General features: G+C 38.1%; 1 protein-coding gene across 5 annotated transcripts in view; it reads left to right on the forward strand.

Annotated features, from left to right (window-relative positions):
• CALCRL (calcitonin receptor like receptor) overlaps positions 1 to 16530 on the forward strand; it is a 77926-nt gene that overhangs the window by 1703 nt on the left and 59693 nt on the right. Inside the window, exons 2-3 of one of the 5 annotated variants that reach the window (XM_068948347.1) lie at positions 3148 to 3290; positions 5453 to 5635. The gene's annotated coding sequence lies outside the window, so the exon portion shown is untranslated. Of the gene's footprint in view, positions 1 to 3147; positions 3291 to 4187; positions 4552 to 5452; positions 5636 to 6618; positions 6962 to 16530 lie in introns of those variants that run through there. The other 4 variants (XM_068948346.1, XM_068948345.1, XM_009666263.2 and 1 more) reach the window with 4 other exon arrangements.

The raw sequence follows: 16530 nt of genomic DNA on the forward strand, positions 1-16530 counted from the left end.
CACCATACTAAAGCAATTACCTTACTTCTAGACTGATACTGGTTTGTGTCTGCCTGGCTCTGAATGAAGGTGAATGCAGAGGTGCCTGAACCTTTTCTTGTAGTCCATTTCCCATGGACTGTCATGGTTTCTTACCATAAGGATTATAACTTATGTAATTGCTAGATAGCGTGATGTGCCGAGGAGTGGAGACAGAGCTGAGGTATGTGAGCTGGATTCTCCAGCAGCTCAGTGGCTCAGTAAGAACATGTTTAGTCTGTGCAGCAAATCTCTCTAAAGCAAAAGAGAGATTCAAAATTCAGCCAAGAGCTGAATCAACAACACAGTTGCTACAGCTCCTTAACTGCTTTCTCTCACTGATCTTTGCCTGTTGGGCAGTGCAATCCTGTACACCATGCTAAAATCTGTGATTTGCCATTCTTACAAAGAATTATGGGATTCCTTAGCTTGATTTTGAGGTACTTGAGCTTGATTCACATTAAACTAAAACATCTTCTGCCATGCTAGCAAAATCACTGCAACCCGTTTACACCCTGCCAGAGCTTTCATGTAAAAGAAAATGAGACCCATTCTTTAACAGCAGGAGTGCAACATTCAAATAACTCCAGTATTTATATAACTTTACATTCTTGGCAGCATTATTTCTTTAAGGAGAAAGATTTTTGTCAGCGTTAAGCCCAAGTAAAATTACTGAGGCAGAACTATTTCTCAGGGCCTGTCCTCTGCCTAGCAGTCTTCAACGGGTGCAGCTGCAGCTCTAAAACTGGTATTATTGTCAGTTGGGTAGGACTCTGAACCTAAGCCTTGCAGGGACTGGGGGGAAGGGGAAGGAGGTTTGCCCACGCTATTTCTTAAAGCAGTCCCACTAAGAACACTAGCAAGGGTTTGTGAACTCTAGTGTTAGGTTTTATTAGAACATAAACTGGAATGATGAACTTCCTAAAACAATATTTTGCATGAAACAGAAAAGATATTTTTTAGAAAAGATTATTTTTTTTGGTACACAGATCTTATGCCCACTATGTAATTTCATGGCAGGTTCTTTCCTTCAGGCTCCCTCTTGGTCCAGCAACTTGTCCCTGACTGCCTGCGTTCCACACTTACAAAATGCACCCTGGATGTCCAGGAAAAACTTACCCTTTCTGTCCCTTCTGAAACCTGGCTGTGTGGCTGCTCCTGTTCTTCCCAAGTCTCCTACTTGCTGAACTGTCCTGCAGACTGGCAGGTTCTCCTCACTGAGTGTGCTCAGTTCTTCCCAGGGACTGTGCAGTCTTTTCTTTATCAAAAACTGTGGTAGCTAAGACAAGACAAACAGGTACACCCCCATGCTCTGCCACCCCACAGTTACACTATACTAAAGAAACATCATGTGCATTCATTTTGTATTAACAGTGCGTAGAAAAAAAAAATCATTAGAGGGATCTCTTACATCGCTGCTATGACAGAAGAAAACTATATAGTAATGGCACCTCATCATTACTTCTGTTTCTACTTCCAAACAAAATTTTATGAAGGGATTCATCAGTTAGGCTTCTTACTCAGTACAAAGAGAATGAAGACTGGAAATCAGCTGTTGACTTTATCTACATTTCTCATTTTTCTTATAGCTATGTAAAAGTGTAAATGCTCTTTGTGCCTGCAATAAGATTTTTGATTAGTTTTTGGGTTGAATTTTTTCCCTGACTTTACATTAAGCTTGAGATTAATTAAGCAGTGTGGTTTTCTTTCATCTGTGTATTTGATCTTGCATGGCAAACTGGAGTTTTAAAACATTCTGTTAAAATGGATGATACTTCCTTAAAATCTTTGCAGTTAGATTGCTTACTTATTTGGCTGACCAGTAACATGATTAGTTGCTAGCACTAAGGAATTAGTTTATGACATGTTTATGTTTGAAATCTGTTCCCCTTCTGTTCAAAGGAGAGCATCAGTTCCACTGGAAAAAAACTTTAATCCTTTACTAATAGTGTTTGTTATGTGTGGTCCCAAACAAGGGATTTTCATGGATCTGGCAAGCTACATAGAAATAAAGGACAGGCAGTTAGAAGAGAAAGGGTTTAGGAAAAGGCCTGGAGACATTGTCCAGCTTTTCCTCTTCCTTTTTTCTTTGTCTCTGACTGATTCCATAAAGGTAGTGCTTATTTTTGTCAGTTGAAGCTAGCATCAGTTCCTCTGTCATACTGTTTGTAAAGGTGAGAAGTACTTCCATGTAATCATCCCTTACAAAGTAAAGTTAAAAGAAAAAAGGTAGAAATAGTATTTAGAGAAAAAGTTTAAAACGTGAAGTGTTCATTCATGAAATAGATCCTGTGGTCAGTATACAGACTATACGGACCTGCCGTGGGTCTTGATCGATGAGTTGATATCTGGTTTGAGAGGTCTGTTTTAGTAAGTTTAAAAACTGTCTCTAAATGTTATAACTGCTCTTCAGTCAAATACATCCCTTTCACCAATGAGGAAACAGACACTCCTTACTGTTGGAAATGTGGCCTTATATTCTCCAAATCTGTTACACACAGAGAGCAGATTCCTCATGGAGTATATGAATGCAGGAAGAAAGGCAGAGTTTCTTACGAAACCTGGGCATCCCAAACTAGAATAGAACCAGTATCAAGCTAATATTTCTGACCTGAAAGCTTAGATTTTTTTGTGGAATCTAAATAAAAACTGATTTGATTATGATCAGAAGTTTAATCTGAGAGTGCACTTCCTTCCTGGTGCGTACTCTTGTGGGTTTGGTCACCATACCAGCTCTATCTTCCTACCATGTTTTTCATATAGCTCCACAGTGTATCAAGTTAATTTTTCTCATAAAAAGAATGCAAACTACAGTGTAATCTGGTTGTATCTTGATCAAATCCAGACATTCCTTTCATGCCTTTTGTATTCATTCGCCTCATTTCATTCCTGGGTCTTCAACACAGTATCAGCAGAACAACCAAACTTAAGAGGAAGAAGACCTAAGCATCTCTCAGAATTAAAGGGTGAACATATAAGGGGGAATAAATGGAACATATATGGGGAATAAATAGGGAATAAGAGGGCAGAATAGTGAAGAGGTCAGAAAATAGAGCTATAGCAGTGTGCTGCCAGTGACTGTGCACTTGGAATTGACTGGAGTCCTTTCGTTCGGTCCTCTCATTCTAGAATCCACCTCGGTTGCTTTGAAGGAAATATGCACAGTGCTGTGAAATTTGCCCCACATTATATGATGGGAGCCAACAAGCTGAAGCAATGAAGTTATAGAGATTTGATGAGTTTCCATATATCATCTGACCTGCATTAACTTGGTATGTGTCCTTAGTCCAAGCAGATGATGAAGCAAAATGTCTTTGAGAAACAACTTAAGATGTCTTTTACTCAACTTTTTTTTCCTCACATTTTTCCTGGTATGCCCTTCTTTTCCTCCTTTTTACTTTTATTTTCTCTCCCTTGATTCTCTTCCATTTCCTTGTGAGCTAGCATTTCTCCCTGCAACTCCAATCCATCCGCTTTTTCAAAACCGATGCATTTATTTACATTTTGAGATTGTCTTCATCCTTGTAGATTTTACCTTTCAAACGTGTTAATGAGGATGTAGAGACAATATGCTTTATGACTTATTTCTTTTATCTTCTTTTGAGAAAGGATGTGGAAAAAAATAAAGTGGATATGTTTTGGAATACATATTTAATAAAGTGAAATATGTATTTATAGTTGAACAAAATGGAATATATATTTATAGTTATTAAGGGTGCATAAATATACACTCTAATTATAGACATACATTAGCAATCACAGAGCTTCTGAGGTTTCCTTGGTTTTGATCCCATAATCTCTTTTAAACCTATAGCGAGCTGAGCTGGGATTCTGTTGTCGTGATGCTTCTTTATGTGACTGGTTTTTTCATTCATCGACTGTGTGTTAGTTAGGCATACTTATTTTGTGCCAAGAGGAAATAGCGTACAAATAAGATGCTCCCTGAATTTCTGATTCTACGAATAGGCGGGGTATATAGTAAGCTGCAAATCTCGTGTTTCTCTTCGGAGTGCCGCGGGCCTGAAAGTGGGAGCCCTTTCCGACAGCGCGCCAGCTGCGCCGCGGTCGGCGCGCACCAGGTGGCAGCGCAGCCCCGCGGAGCCGCCGCGCGGGGGCGCCGCCGCGGGGGCTCCCGCCGCCGCCGCCGCCGCCGCCGCCGCCGCCCGGTGCGGCGCAGGACGTGCCGCTGGCGGCCGCCTCGCCCGGGCCACGCCGGCGGACAGCGGAACAAAAGCGGCTGCAGCCCTTCGCTGGGAATGGAAGCTTCTTGCTAGAAAGAGCTGTGCGTCTCTCCAGCGAACAAGGTCAGGATGCATGGAGTCTGCGGCCGCGGACACGGCCGAGAGTGCTAGCTGCTGTGCTGGCTGGCTGGCTGTCCGGAAAGAAAACTGGGGGAGAACCGGCCATTCCGACAGCGCCTTTATAATCAGGGGAGAGGCGCTTGTCATAACCGCAACAACAGAGAAGGGAATTCTCATAGCTGGTTCCGGTTAGTCTCATTCCTGAAAACTCGGGATAAGAGAGGGAAATACGGTGGGTTTGTTTCACGTTTCTTAAGCTTTCTTTGGTTAAAGTGCAGTCAGCTGTGCTCATTTAGATCCCTTTTGAACTGCTCACACCGACACTGCTGATTACCATGGGAGTCTGTATTGGTGTGATTTACACGCCTTTCAGCTAGAAGGAGGAGGAGTTAAAATAGTGTGGGGGCCTTTCTAGGTCTTTGAAGTGCAAATTGCACCAGCTGAGATGCCTCAAATACCTGAAGAGGAGGTGTAAGAAAGTTCCAATGACAGCTAAATAAGTAGAATATAAAAAAAATTAATTTACCAAAAAAAGAAAAAAACACCAACCCAACTGAATTTTGCATGCCAAATCAAACATTGCCCAGGTGATAAATCTTTCAGGCTAATTCAGATTTTGAGCTTATCTTGAACGTGAGTGCTTGGCTAGAACGCATAGGTTATTATCTAGGTTACAATGTGTTATGTACAATGTTGCTGTCTATATAGCCTAGACCTAATTGGTCTAAAATAATGTATCCAGGCTCCCTTCTGGTGAAATTTTACCACCTGAGGTGACACAGTCTATTTCAGAGAAGTTAATTTACATCATTGTTCAAAATCAGATCTAATCCCTAGTTTACTTCTGTTTACATTTAGAGTGCCAGTTCTTAATTCTTCACTGATTATAAAACTCAGAAACAATTCTCTTGTTGATGTCAGATCCTAGAAGCCCCAGTATATGCTAAATGAGTATTAAAGTCACATGCCTGCTCTTTTAGTGAGCTTGGAGTGTGATTTTACAATTTGTATTGTCCAGTGGCAATATGGATTTAAAGTATTCCTGGCCCTCTTTCCTCTCTTTCCAGTACTTCCTTACCCCGGCTTGGGGTTGTTTTGTTTTGTTTTGATGCTGTTTTATTTTTCATTTTTAGGGAAAAGATTTTCAATGGACAGACCAGTTCCCTGATCCTCCAGTGTACAACATGTTCAATGAACATTTCTGCTGATGAAAAGGAGTGTATGAGCAATGGGTAGTGAGGAGCAAGCAAAATACCTGTTCTGTGAGCAAATTAAGTGGTCATGGTTGCTGAGCACATCTTATGAAACTCCAGCCTCAGGAAGGGATTACTCGTGTTAGAAGTGCTTATAGTGCTCGAGCTTAATGCTCCATGAACTCTCATTTGTTTAGCCTGGTATTATCATGGGCACGCTCCAAGTGTCCATTGATTTGGAGAACAGATTTTGACTGTCTATAGCACAGATATCCAATGTACAAAGGGCAAGTGATGTAAGTACTGGCAAAGAAAGACTTTTAAGTCCTAATGTATAATTCTTTGAAGCTAGTGTAGAGATTTCCTTTAATGCAGCTTTGTTTTCAATTATGCCATTTTCCAAACTAGGCAGCTCATAATAGATGCTCTAAAATCACTAGCATTTAAAAAAGTGTATGCTACAGTTTAGCAATAATAACAATGCTGCTGCCTTTTTTCTACCCTTGATATTTCAAAGACTGTTTTATTTAAATACAACATTTTTTCCTTGAGGGGAAAAAAAAAAAAAAACAGGGTGATGCTTTAAACTATGCACTTGCTTGAATTTGAAAATTGGATTCTGACCCTTAATGCAGTTTGATACGGAGAAATATGTTCTTCAAATATATTCTTCAAATACAACTCTTCAGCATTTACAGTATGGCACACGATGCAGTCTCTGCAATTTTTGTCAAAGATGGATCAGGTCACTCATATTAAGGAGGAATGCAGCTATCATATTTTTTGTCTTTGGATAAAGGTCTGAACTGATTTACTTCTGGGAATGTAATTCGAAGAGGAGAAAGAATCTTACTGGCGTGATGTGAGAAAAGACAAGTTCTGTGGTCTCCTTTCAAATGGAATGAGTATTTTCTGACTTGTTTCAGAGCATTAGCTTTTATCTGAGAGGGCAAGTCGCAGCTGAGCTCGGAGAAGGTGAAAGTAAACTGTCTCTCAACAGGAACAATGCTGTCAGATAGCACATGGTAGCCATCAGCAGTCAGGCAGCTCTCTACTCTTGTCTGGAAATATTAGAAGAGCCTCACTTTCCTAGGATATGCCCTTTGAGAAAGAAAAGTAACTTAACACTAGATGCAGGCGGGGTTACTGTGATGTAACAGGAAGCTCTGATGTTTCGCTGCTGCTGCTGCTCACTTACCATCTGACAAGGCTCCCAACTCTGCCCAGAGCAGCTCTTCTCCCCAGAGCAGTCACCTCTCCCATTAGAGCCACCAGGCTCCCGTAACTGGATTATACCTAGGGGATCAGGCTGTAGATCTTTTATTTGGCTGGGGGGGGGGGGAGGGTGAGGGAACGGAAAGAAACATCTCTCTTCTCCCTCACTGAAAGGGAAATCAAACTGATCGTCTAAGAACTTATCTGAAACCATTTTGACAAGAAGTGTGTGCGGTGAGTACAGATCAAAACAGTTTCATTGTTTTATCTAAGTACAATATTTCTGTGTCATCTGAATGCATCTATTTTTAGATATACTAGAAGGAAGAGCTGCGTGTGTGTGCTTTTACATTAAACTCAGTATGTGATTTGTAATCTGCAGGGAGAGAGGGCTATGAGGAAAATAACTTATGTTGTTGTAATACATCCTTAAGGTAGATATCAATGGTAGATGGGCAGAAGGGGTGATAAAAATACCTTAATCAACACTTAAAGGATTCGGTCTAAAACCCTAATAACAGTTAAACAAATTTTGTCTTTGCATCTGGAGAGAATTAGAGGCTTATTGGTTTGAAAAGGATCCTTAAGACTAATTCAATACAACTGGAGTTCATTCAAGAGAGGACAAATTAGGTGATAAACTGTTGTAGATTTCCCTACTGAATATTTTCTTAATCTTGTTGCCATTATTATACTAGAAAGAGATCATATTTGAGTTATTTCATAATTAGGTTTTATGTCCTAATTATAAGACTTAAAAGATACAGCTTGTGTTTTGTTTGGACTTTCTGTTTGTTTGAGGAAAAAGTTAGCTTGAATTTGAAGTTTGTTTGTGTGCTGGGGTGTTTCTGTTTGAGATTTTTCCATACGCACATACAGCAAACTGATTTACTAAAAGGTAATTGTCTACTGTCCCATCTTGTTGAGAAACTATTGTAATGTGGACAGCGGGAAGTGTGTGATTCCCTGCCTTCCAATATAAAGAGTTAAGAGAGTTTTGTCACTTGTTTTCTCCTCAGCTTTCCAAAGTAAATGCAATATCCTCTGTTTTTACAAGTTCTGTTGCATTATTTTGATGGGACTGTCATAATTTAGCTTTGCTACGGCTAGCCATTTGCTTATTTGTATAAGTAAGCAATGGATCTGTAGAGTCAATAAAAGGACTCTCATTTCTGAGGGACAGTTGAGAAACAGTTTAGGCTATCGCTAACACTTGGATTTGATCTGCAATGATTCATTTAGTCATCCCTATATTTTATAGGGGCTGGGATTGAACTAATAATAGAAATGGCTGATTTTTTTGCTCTCTCTCTTAATAAACTTATGCTAAACACCTTGGGACCAGGTTTTGCGCTTGCTACAACAGTGCCAATACAGTTTATTTTTAGTCATATTGTGCATGCTATGGGATGTTGTCATTCATTTGCAGTAATAATGTATTTAACAATTTAAACCTGCTCAGGTCAGTGAGGTGCCGAAAGACTGATCGTTGTGCTCTGAATCCAAGTCCTTTAAATAGATTCAAAGGAGTCATATTAGGTCTGGATAAATACAAATGAGAGTAGGTCTGAATCTGTGATTGCTTTCAAACTACATACAGTGATATATCATCTGGAATGCTCAATTCAAAATAATGATCTGTTTTTCCACCGTAATTACTTTTGTGGTCTATTTAAATTCTCATTGACTTCACTGAATATAGGAGAAATCTCAAGCTCTTTGTCTTGCTTTGAAAATCTGTAGCACAAAAGGTATTTAGTGGTACTAAGTCAAACAAGAGGACACTTAAGAGTCCTCGTTTTGTTGAAATGATCAATGCAGAAGATGCTAAATGATTTAGCTTCTTTTATGCTATTCTTAAGTAGCTATTTTAGATTGTGGTGAGACTGCACCCCTATGCAGTGTTAGACATACATGTGTTTGCAGGGCTGAGGCTAGAATCTATATCATTTGCAGATTAAGCATGGACAATAACCAGATAACTGTTGAACTGTTTGGCTTCAATTTTAAATGTACAAAGCTATGCACATAAATATAAAGCATGGGTTGCAAGCTCAAGAATTGCATTATGCAAGTCCTGTTCTGTTCGCCTCAAATTTTACTGTACTCTGAATTCCTGATCAGCAGGAATCTTGCTCTACGTTCAGGAATGTAATGTTTGTCCCTTTGAAAGGACTTCTCCTGATACGAGACAACTGTTGAAATCCTGGCCCAATTAGAGGCAGTGGGAATTTTTCCACTGACTGTCAGAGGGCAGGATATCCCTAAATGTGGGTATATTTTTATGCTGAGGGAATTATTTAATCTGATTTCAGACTTCATCCAGTCATTGGTGTTGTGTATGTACTGGCAGATATTTTGTGCTAATTTCTATAATTTTTGAATGCTCAGGTCCTTTGGAAGAAACTACTGCTATGAATGTGTTTTTAATAATAAAATATAGGCAGCGATATTTTAAAAATGTGTATCTAGCCACTTCTACTGAGCTTAACATAAGCTATTTATGAAGGAAATTGAAGGCAATTCTCTAGTGAAAAGTCAAAGCCTACAGTTAGGAAGGCAAGATAGAATTTCTCTTTAAGAAGTTGTTCCCATCTGTTCCCAATGTGTTTGCAGTGTTCTTGATCTTCTAGCAAAATTCCTTCTGTGCTTCCGACTAGCTATCATTTTTATAGAGTAACACACGTTACTGGCTCTGCTTTAGTATTATGGTAATATGGAACCTCCACTCTAAAAGCACGTGTAGCAATGTCATTGGGTTTTGTATGTAGTAGTTTCTCTGGCTAAACTTTGCACTTACTGAAAAAAGCCTCGTAGTTGCTCATGAAATTGCTCTGTTAGTGGGAGATGCTTTCAGTCTTTGGTATAGCAAATGGGCAGAGCTCTGGAATTGGCTATATCGTTCATACCCCTGTGTCAAAGAATGACAGAATACTTACATTAACAAAATAGATGTTAGTTGACAGACAAGTAACTTTTAAAGTGGTAAAATGAATCTGGAAGAGCGTATATGTGTGTATATGTAAAATTGTCTATAACTTGGTGACTTTTATTATTCCTAATGTATCAACTAAAGAGAGAATGTATACTCTTAAAACATACTTTCAAAATAAATTAGTCTTAATCCTCATTCTTTGTTTAGAAAATCATAAGTCACAAGTATTAATATTTTAAATGGAGCATATTTGCATACTATTTCTTTCAATATTTAAAAGAAAAAGAAGAAAAGCTTTCTATGGGTATTCAAAACTCATTTTTTTTCTTTGCTATGCTCATCTTGGTAATGCTAGTGTATTGAATATCTTTTTCTATTCCGATATTTTCAATATAATATACTTGCACAAAGAGTAGCAGAAATTACTTATCTGTTATCTTCGAAGAGAAGTCTACAGCCAGTGCGGTAGAATATAAGACAATATTAAATTTGTTTCCACTACAGTATTTGTGTTTTAGCAGTACTTTTTGTCCTATTTTAGAATCAAGGGCAAAACTAGCAGGCTAAGTTTTCCCATTGTCAGTCATAGCTTTATTTTCACAATTCTCTCATGCATGTCTGCCTTAGTATCCCAAGCTTGTTTATAGTGTTTACATTTTCCCAGCAAAGTCATTCTTTTTCTGCCCTAGTTCTGTGCAGACCCTTCCAATCATTGCTGCACTATATGCTGTCCAAAAGAACAGAAGTTCCTCCCTTTTTTTCCTCCCTAATGGTAGTGGTAAAATCTTAGAAATTAATTAAATACCTTTGGTATTGTTTTGATAGTGGCAATGCTTACGGAGACTCATTAAAGGAAAACAAAAGATGTACTTATTTTTCCTATCAATGAATGTAGTTTGTTTCCTAGTTTGTTTTTTTTTTTTTGTTGCTCTGTAATCCTCCCTAGATAAAAATTAAAAAAAAAAATCAAAAATGACTAAGAGCTTTGAATATGATGCTTTTTTTCCTCCATGGTTGTATATATCCATTTATTTATTGACCTAAATGGAGCAAAAATTGTGACTTGCACAAACTTCTGAAACTAAAAGGGTGCATTTTTTTTCACTGATTCTCCTGAATCTCTCTCTTCTGTGTTATGGGGTCGTCTGTCCTTTTGTCTCTGTTAGTGAAATCCAGCAGGTGTCACTCTGGGGATTAAATAAGGAAAATTTCGCAAATAAGGATAAATCTGTTTGGGAGACAGGATGTAGGGTTCAAACGTAATTCTTCTAACACATTTTTCCAGGATAATTTTTTGATTTTGCCACTTTTTATTTTTCAATGTCTTTTTAATTACATTTTTGATGTGTGTAGACATCTTTCTGTGTAGCCCTTTGAATATGACAAATAACACGTTAGTACTGGGCATATAATGAGAAGTTTCGCTCACAAGCATCGATTTTGAAGCACAGACTTGGGAATCAGTAGAAAGTTGCCTTTATGATATTAAAAATGCTCATGTCATCTTCTCTGGGAAGCAAAATTAGTCTTTTTGTCAATGGAAATACCATTTGCACAAGTAAAGTGTTTTCAGTTACAATAAATCCAAGGAGGTGCTCTGCTGTAGGCTGCAGCAAGTGAGTATATTCATTGAAACAATCCAAATATTGTTTTGTAGTTAAATTAGCTAAAATTGATGTGATAGTAATTATTGAATGTTTCACTGTGAAAATATTTGGAGAAGAGAAACTTTTTTCATGTTCCTCCAAGTTGTACAAGAAAGCTAACGCTGTGGGTTTTTTTGTAAATGTGAGGTATTTTTTTTTTATTGCACTTCTTTATGGATTAGTAAAATGACATGATTGTTGCGTTCTAGTGGATTTTTACATGAACGTATAAATCCATGTTCTATGAATTCCATGTAACGTACGGAATAGCAGCATGATTGTTAGGAACTTGTGGGTTGCTAAAGGGAATCCTTGCCTATTTCCCACATAAATACTATGTAAATGCCTTCTTGCACTGAACTGAATACCTCAGCAGGCAGCTTTAGAAAGCAATCCACAAATACAAGTCTACTCAACTAGAAAGAAGTTGTTTTTTATGCAAACGTGAACACACACACACACACACACACACACACACACACACACACACAGTTTTTTGGAGGGTGTACATGTATTTTTATATATAAAACTCATCTTGCATAATTACAGAACTTGTAACCTCAGGCCATGTTAAACAATCCCATTTCCTTTCTCTCACTTCTTTCTCCTGTTTAAGCCCCCATCCTGTTCCGTTTTTTATTATATTCCACTTCCTTTCCTGTGATGACTCTGAGTGAGTCACTTTGCCAGGCATTAAAAATGTGGCTTGACAATATTTCCAAAAGCTTATCCTACACTGGCTCATGCAGATGAAATTAACCTCTGCTGCCTTCTTCCTTTCAAAGAGAAGTGTTTGTCTTTACAAGTTTCTAATTTCTTGGAAGGGGTGGAACCTTTCCATAAGTGACTGTGTATTGAAATTCATAGTCATCTTCCTTGAAGAGCTGCTCTTAAGAATGACAGAAGTGTACCATAACTGGGCATCCAGATTGGTAGCCAGTTTTTTGTTTTCCTTAATTGATTTACTATTTTGTGGGGAAAATGTTAGTTTAAAAAAAATCAGGGAAGCCAAAATTAAGGTTCTTTCTTGAGTGCTATTCAAGCATGCTCTGCATGGCCATTATTCTGCATTCCTTATTTTTATTTTTAATTAAACCTGTTGTTTAATGCATCATAATACACTAGTGGCCACTAGGTTTATGCTTTTTTCTATGTAACTAACAGCAGTCAGAAAAAGCACAGGCTTAACACTAAGTGGGCACTTAAACACTGAACTAAACTGCAGTCTTTCTTGTGGCTGTTTGCATGCGAGTGTAGTCTGTGATTTTGTTTTTGTTTGGTGGCTTTGATAGGAGTGGGTAAAGAGGGAGGGTTTTTTTTTTTTCTAATTTTTCTAGTCAGTCATGGTCTACATGCATCAGGAGGAAAAAAAAAGCCTTTCTGTTGAAAACAAAGAAGGAAAATTACATCCCAGAGAACAGCACCTTTGGAAAGCAATACTCAAATGAGAATAAGAACTCCCATGAGGGAAACTAGCAGTATCACAGTGTGCAGGTTGCCCCATAAAGCTGCAGAATCTCATAGTCCTTCATCAATTTTCACTGAAGAAGATAGGAGAGGTTGCAACCCTTCTATTATTTTGTGCACGTTACATTGTAAGAGTGATTAACATTGACACAAATTACACACCAGTGAGAAAAGTAGGAATAGATAACTTGGTCATTTCTATTTCTTATTACGATATAGCTTTTATATAAAAGGAGTAATGGTTGTAATTGGAAGACTAAACAATTCTATCTTGAGAGCGATCATTGGATATTCGTTTATATTCATTTGAATTTACATATGTAGTTTCTCATAATGGCAGTGATTAATTTCTGACTGAAGAAAGTGATTTGGGAAACTTTCAAATCTTGACTATATCATTCTTAAATTGGTAATAGAAGTGACAGCACTGTCTTACAGGAGCCTTATGACCCTCTGCACGTTGGATATGCTATCTCAGTCTTGTCTGAGATACTAGCAGAACAGGTAGAAAAACATCATTCCGATGTTTTAAACTTGTAGTGTGAGCCATTGGGGAAGCTGCTGGGCTTGCCTCCCTTCCCCCCCCCCCCCAAATGATTCAGAAAAGATTGTACAAATATGGAATAAAGAAGATACCTCTGTGCATGCGATCCAAGGAGTTTAACTGGACACTTTTTATTTAGAGCTACATAGATAACATTAATCTGCTGACATGCTAAGCTTTTCCTAGAGTCACATTACAGCCCAGTGAAGGACAAGGCAGTGTTTCAGAGTTTGCTGGATGAATAGTGAAATACTTGCGCTGTCTCTGTGGGCGCACTGGGGCACGAGAGCATGTCAAGATATGGTACTATCAGTAAGGTTAAGTGTATACAGTCGGGGTGAGTCAACATCAAAAGAATCTAGATTCAAAGCAGATTTTAGGGTCCAATTGCAAAAAGCTTTCTAAGTCTGATTAGGCGAGGGGAAAAAAGATACTGTTGAAATACATTTTATCCACTGAAGACAGATTGGCATGATAAACAGATATCTGGGATAAGTCAGCTTTCTCGAGCAACTCGCATTCACCAAAGTGTTCAAAAACACATTATGCTATGTAGCTTTGGCTAAGAAGTCCCACAGAGCTTTTTTTCTTTTTATATTTTTTTTTGGCCTTTCTGTTTCCTAGATCTTTAATCACTTACAATTCTAAGCATTTATAACTTTTAAAAAATATAGTTTTCCAACTCTAAGGCCTAGGATATTCCTTAAACACTAATTCATAGTAAAACGATAAAATCTGGTAGCAAGGATGCTTAAAATGATGGAAGAAATGACAAATGCACAAGGAAAAAAAAACCATACGTAAATTTGAACCTTGAAATATCGTTCCCATAGGAAAGTAAACTGTGAGCAAATCAGTAAATGCTGATGCTGCCTTTAGAATGACTTTCTAACTGTGGAGACAAAGCCGAGTCAGGTATCTGGTGGTTAAAAGACATTTCTTTACACAGATGACCACTTGAAAGATTCCTCCAGATCTTGAGAAATCTGTATTTGTAGTTATGAATGGCATGAATTCACAGTAGGCTTGCTAAACTAATCAGCTATTCAGTTTTTTAATCTGGCAACAACAGCAGATGGGATGAGATCTGGATTTCATCTAGTGAAGATGCCAATAACTGCTGTGGTAAGTTAGCTCATGGTATCTTGCACAGAGTGAAGGTGAAACTTCTGGTTGTCACATGTGGAAGACGCTTATTAGCTCATCTCATCTTTATCAGTGCAAGGGAAGGATTCTTCCCATTTCTGCTACCATGCTAATTTTAAATGTACTGACTCCATGATCTCTCAGAATTTCAAGTTACAGTTTTCCTTTTTCATGCTCACTCTCCTTGTCATTTGTTGCCCTTAATAGGCAAAATGATTTTCCTATCTTCTCAATGTTTACAAATAGTTTCAATCCTATAACTTTTTAGGGTTTTTTTTTTATTATTATTTAATTGTCTTAGGTAAGTTACGGAAATATGTGGGGTTGTTTTGTAAGGCTCCACATCCAGCTAATAGACCACTCAAAGCTTCTCTTGGTTTGTCACGGTCTTTTTCTCACCTTTGTTTTGCGCCGTGATTTGTGCACGTGCGGTACAGCATTACATGGGTTCCTTTGCTGCCATGCATCCGCAATTAAAAAAAAATGCTGAATGAGAGTAATAGAGAGGAACAATGGCTATTACAGGATGTTCAAGACAGGGTCATTGCAGTATATTTTCTTGTGCAATCTTGTTATGAGCAAGCTACGTTTTTATCAGCTTGCTTCATTTGTCAGTACCCTGATATTAGAGTTCTAAGGCTAACACCGTCCTCCTTCTAAGGAGGTTCAATTTGGTGAATTCCAAATTTTGTGTGCTAATTATAGAGAAAGCTGCTTTTCAATACTTATAATAAATTTATATTTTTATTTTAAGTGTTTAGCACTTATTTATCATCCTTGGTAATGAGGCATAGGGTGGATAAAGTAATGAGAATAAAAGCCAGGAAAGGCTTCACTATCAAACTGAAAATTATTTTTCATTTAATTAGCACAATGGAATCACTACACTTAGGATGGGCTGTTGAATTTGAGTGTCTAGATAGATCTTTTACAAACAAATATTTTGTTTGTTTCTTGAAGTTGCAAAGGAAAACAGCTGATTTGCAGTGCTGTTCTTTGACATACAGAGTACCTTAATAGTCTTACCATGGAAAATATATTTTCCAGTAATTTTTACATTTGGATACCAAAGGGTCAGTTAGATGTAAAAGTTGGAAGGTAAAAAGTTCACTTAGTGGGCCTTTGAAGGAAGCTTGGACTGTTTCTGCGATCTGTGAATAAATTTACACTTCTGTAGCTGAATATCTCCCACAAATGGTCACAGTTGACACCATTTAAGAACAATTTGGTTGCCAGCTGATGTGAAATAAAGATGTCAAGTAAGGGGATTCAGTCAACTCTGGGAAGACCTAAATTTGGGACTGGAATCCAGGGATTAGTAGAATAGGTTAGAAAACAGTCCACAGGTGTTTTGGATACTGATGAAAACTACAAATGTTTTCAGCGTTGTATGAAAATGTCTCAATCTTTAATTGAGAAACATCATTTTCTTAGATGTGAAAATTGTCTTGTTTGTGTTTTTTGGAATAAATACAGCCTAATTCGGAATACTGAGCAATATTTGTGTAATAAAGTCTAAGCAATAGAAAACTAATGGTATTGTAGGTCAGTACTGAGGTCAACAGAACTGCGAGGGGGAGTCTTGTCTGGCAGCTAAATAACCTACCACATGTCCCAGTGCTGCTTTTCCCTTGCATGCAAGGACAAGGGGGAGCGGTGGGTGGAAATCAGCCACTACATGAACATCTATGTGAATCTGGTTCTTGCAGAATAAGACACTCAATGTGTTAACCAACATGAATTGTCAGTGGAAGAGATCTGAATTGATGCTTCACATCAAAAACTTTTCCATCCTGTATGGCTTTTGTCTGGTTTGACCAATGGACCAATGGCTCACTAGAAAGGTTGGGGAGACCAGCTGTTTTTCTTCAGCTCTCCTATGCCATGTGGCTTTTGAGCCTTTGATCCTACAAAATCCTTGAAGTAGTACTTGCACAGTTCCACATACTTAATGAAACTATGTGGATGACACAGGGTGAATACAACAAGACTAAAGGTTTACATAATCAGCAACAATTTTAAGGAGTTTGTAGGTGAAAAAAAGACCTAGTGACTGGGAAGACAA

Source organism: Struthio camelus, chromosome 6 (assembly GCF_040807025.1).
Source record: "Struthio camelus isolate bStrCam1 chromosome 6, bStrCam1.hap1, whole genome shotgun sequence".
In the NCBI taxonomy this organism is placed as follows: Eukaryota; Metazoa; Chordata; class Aves; order Struthioniformes; family Struthionidae; genus Struthio; species Struthio camelus.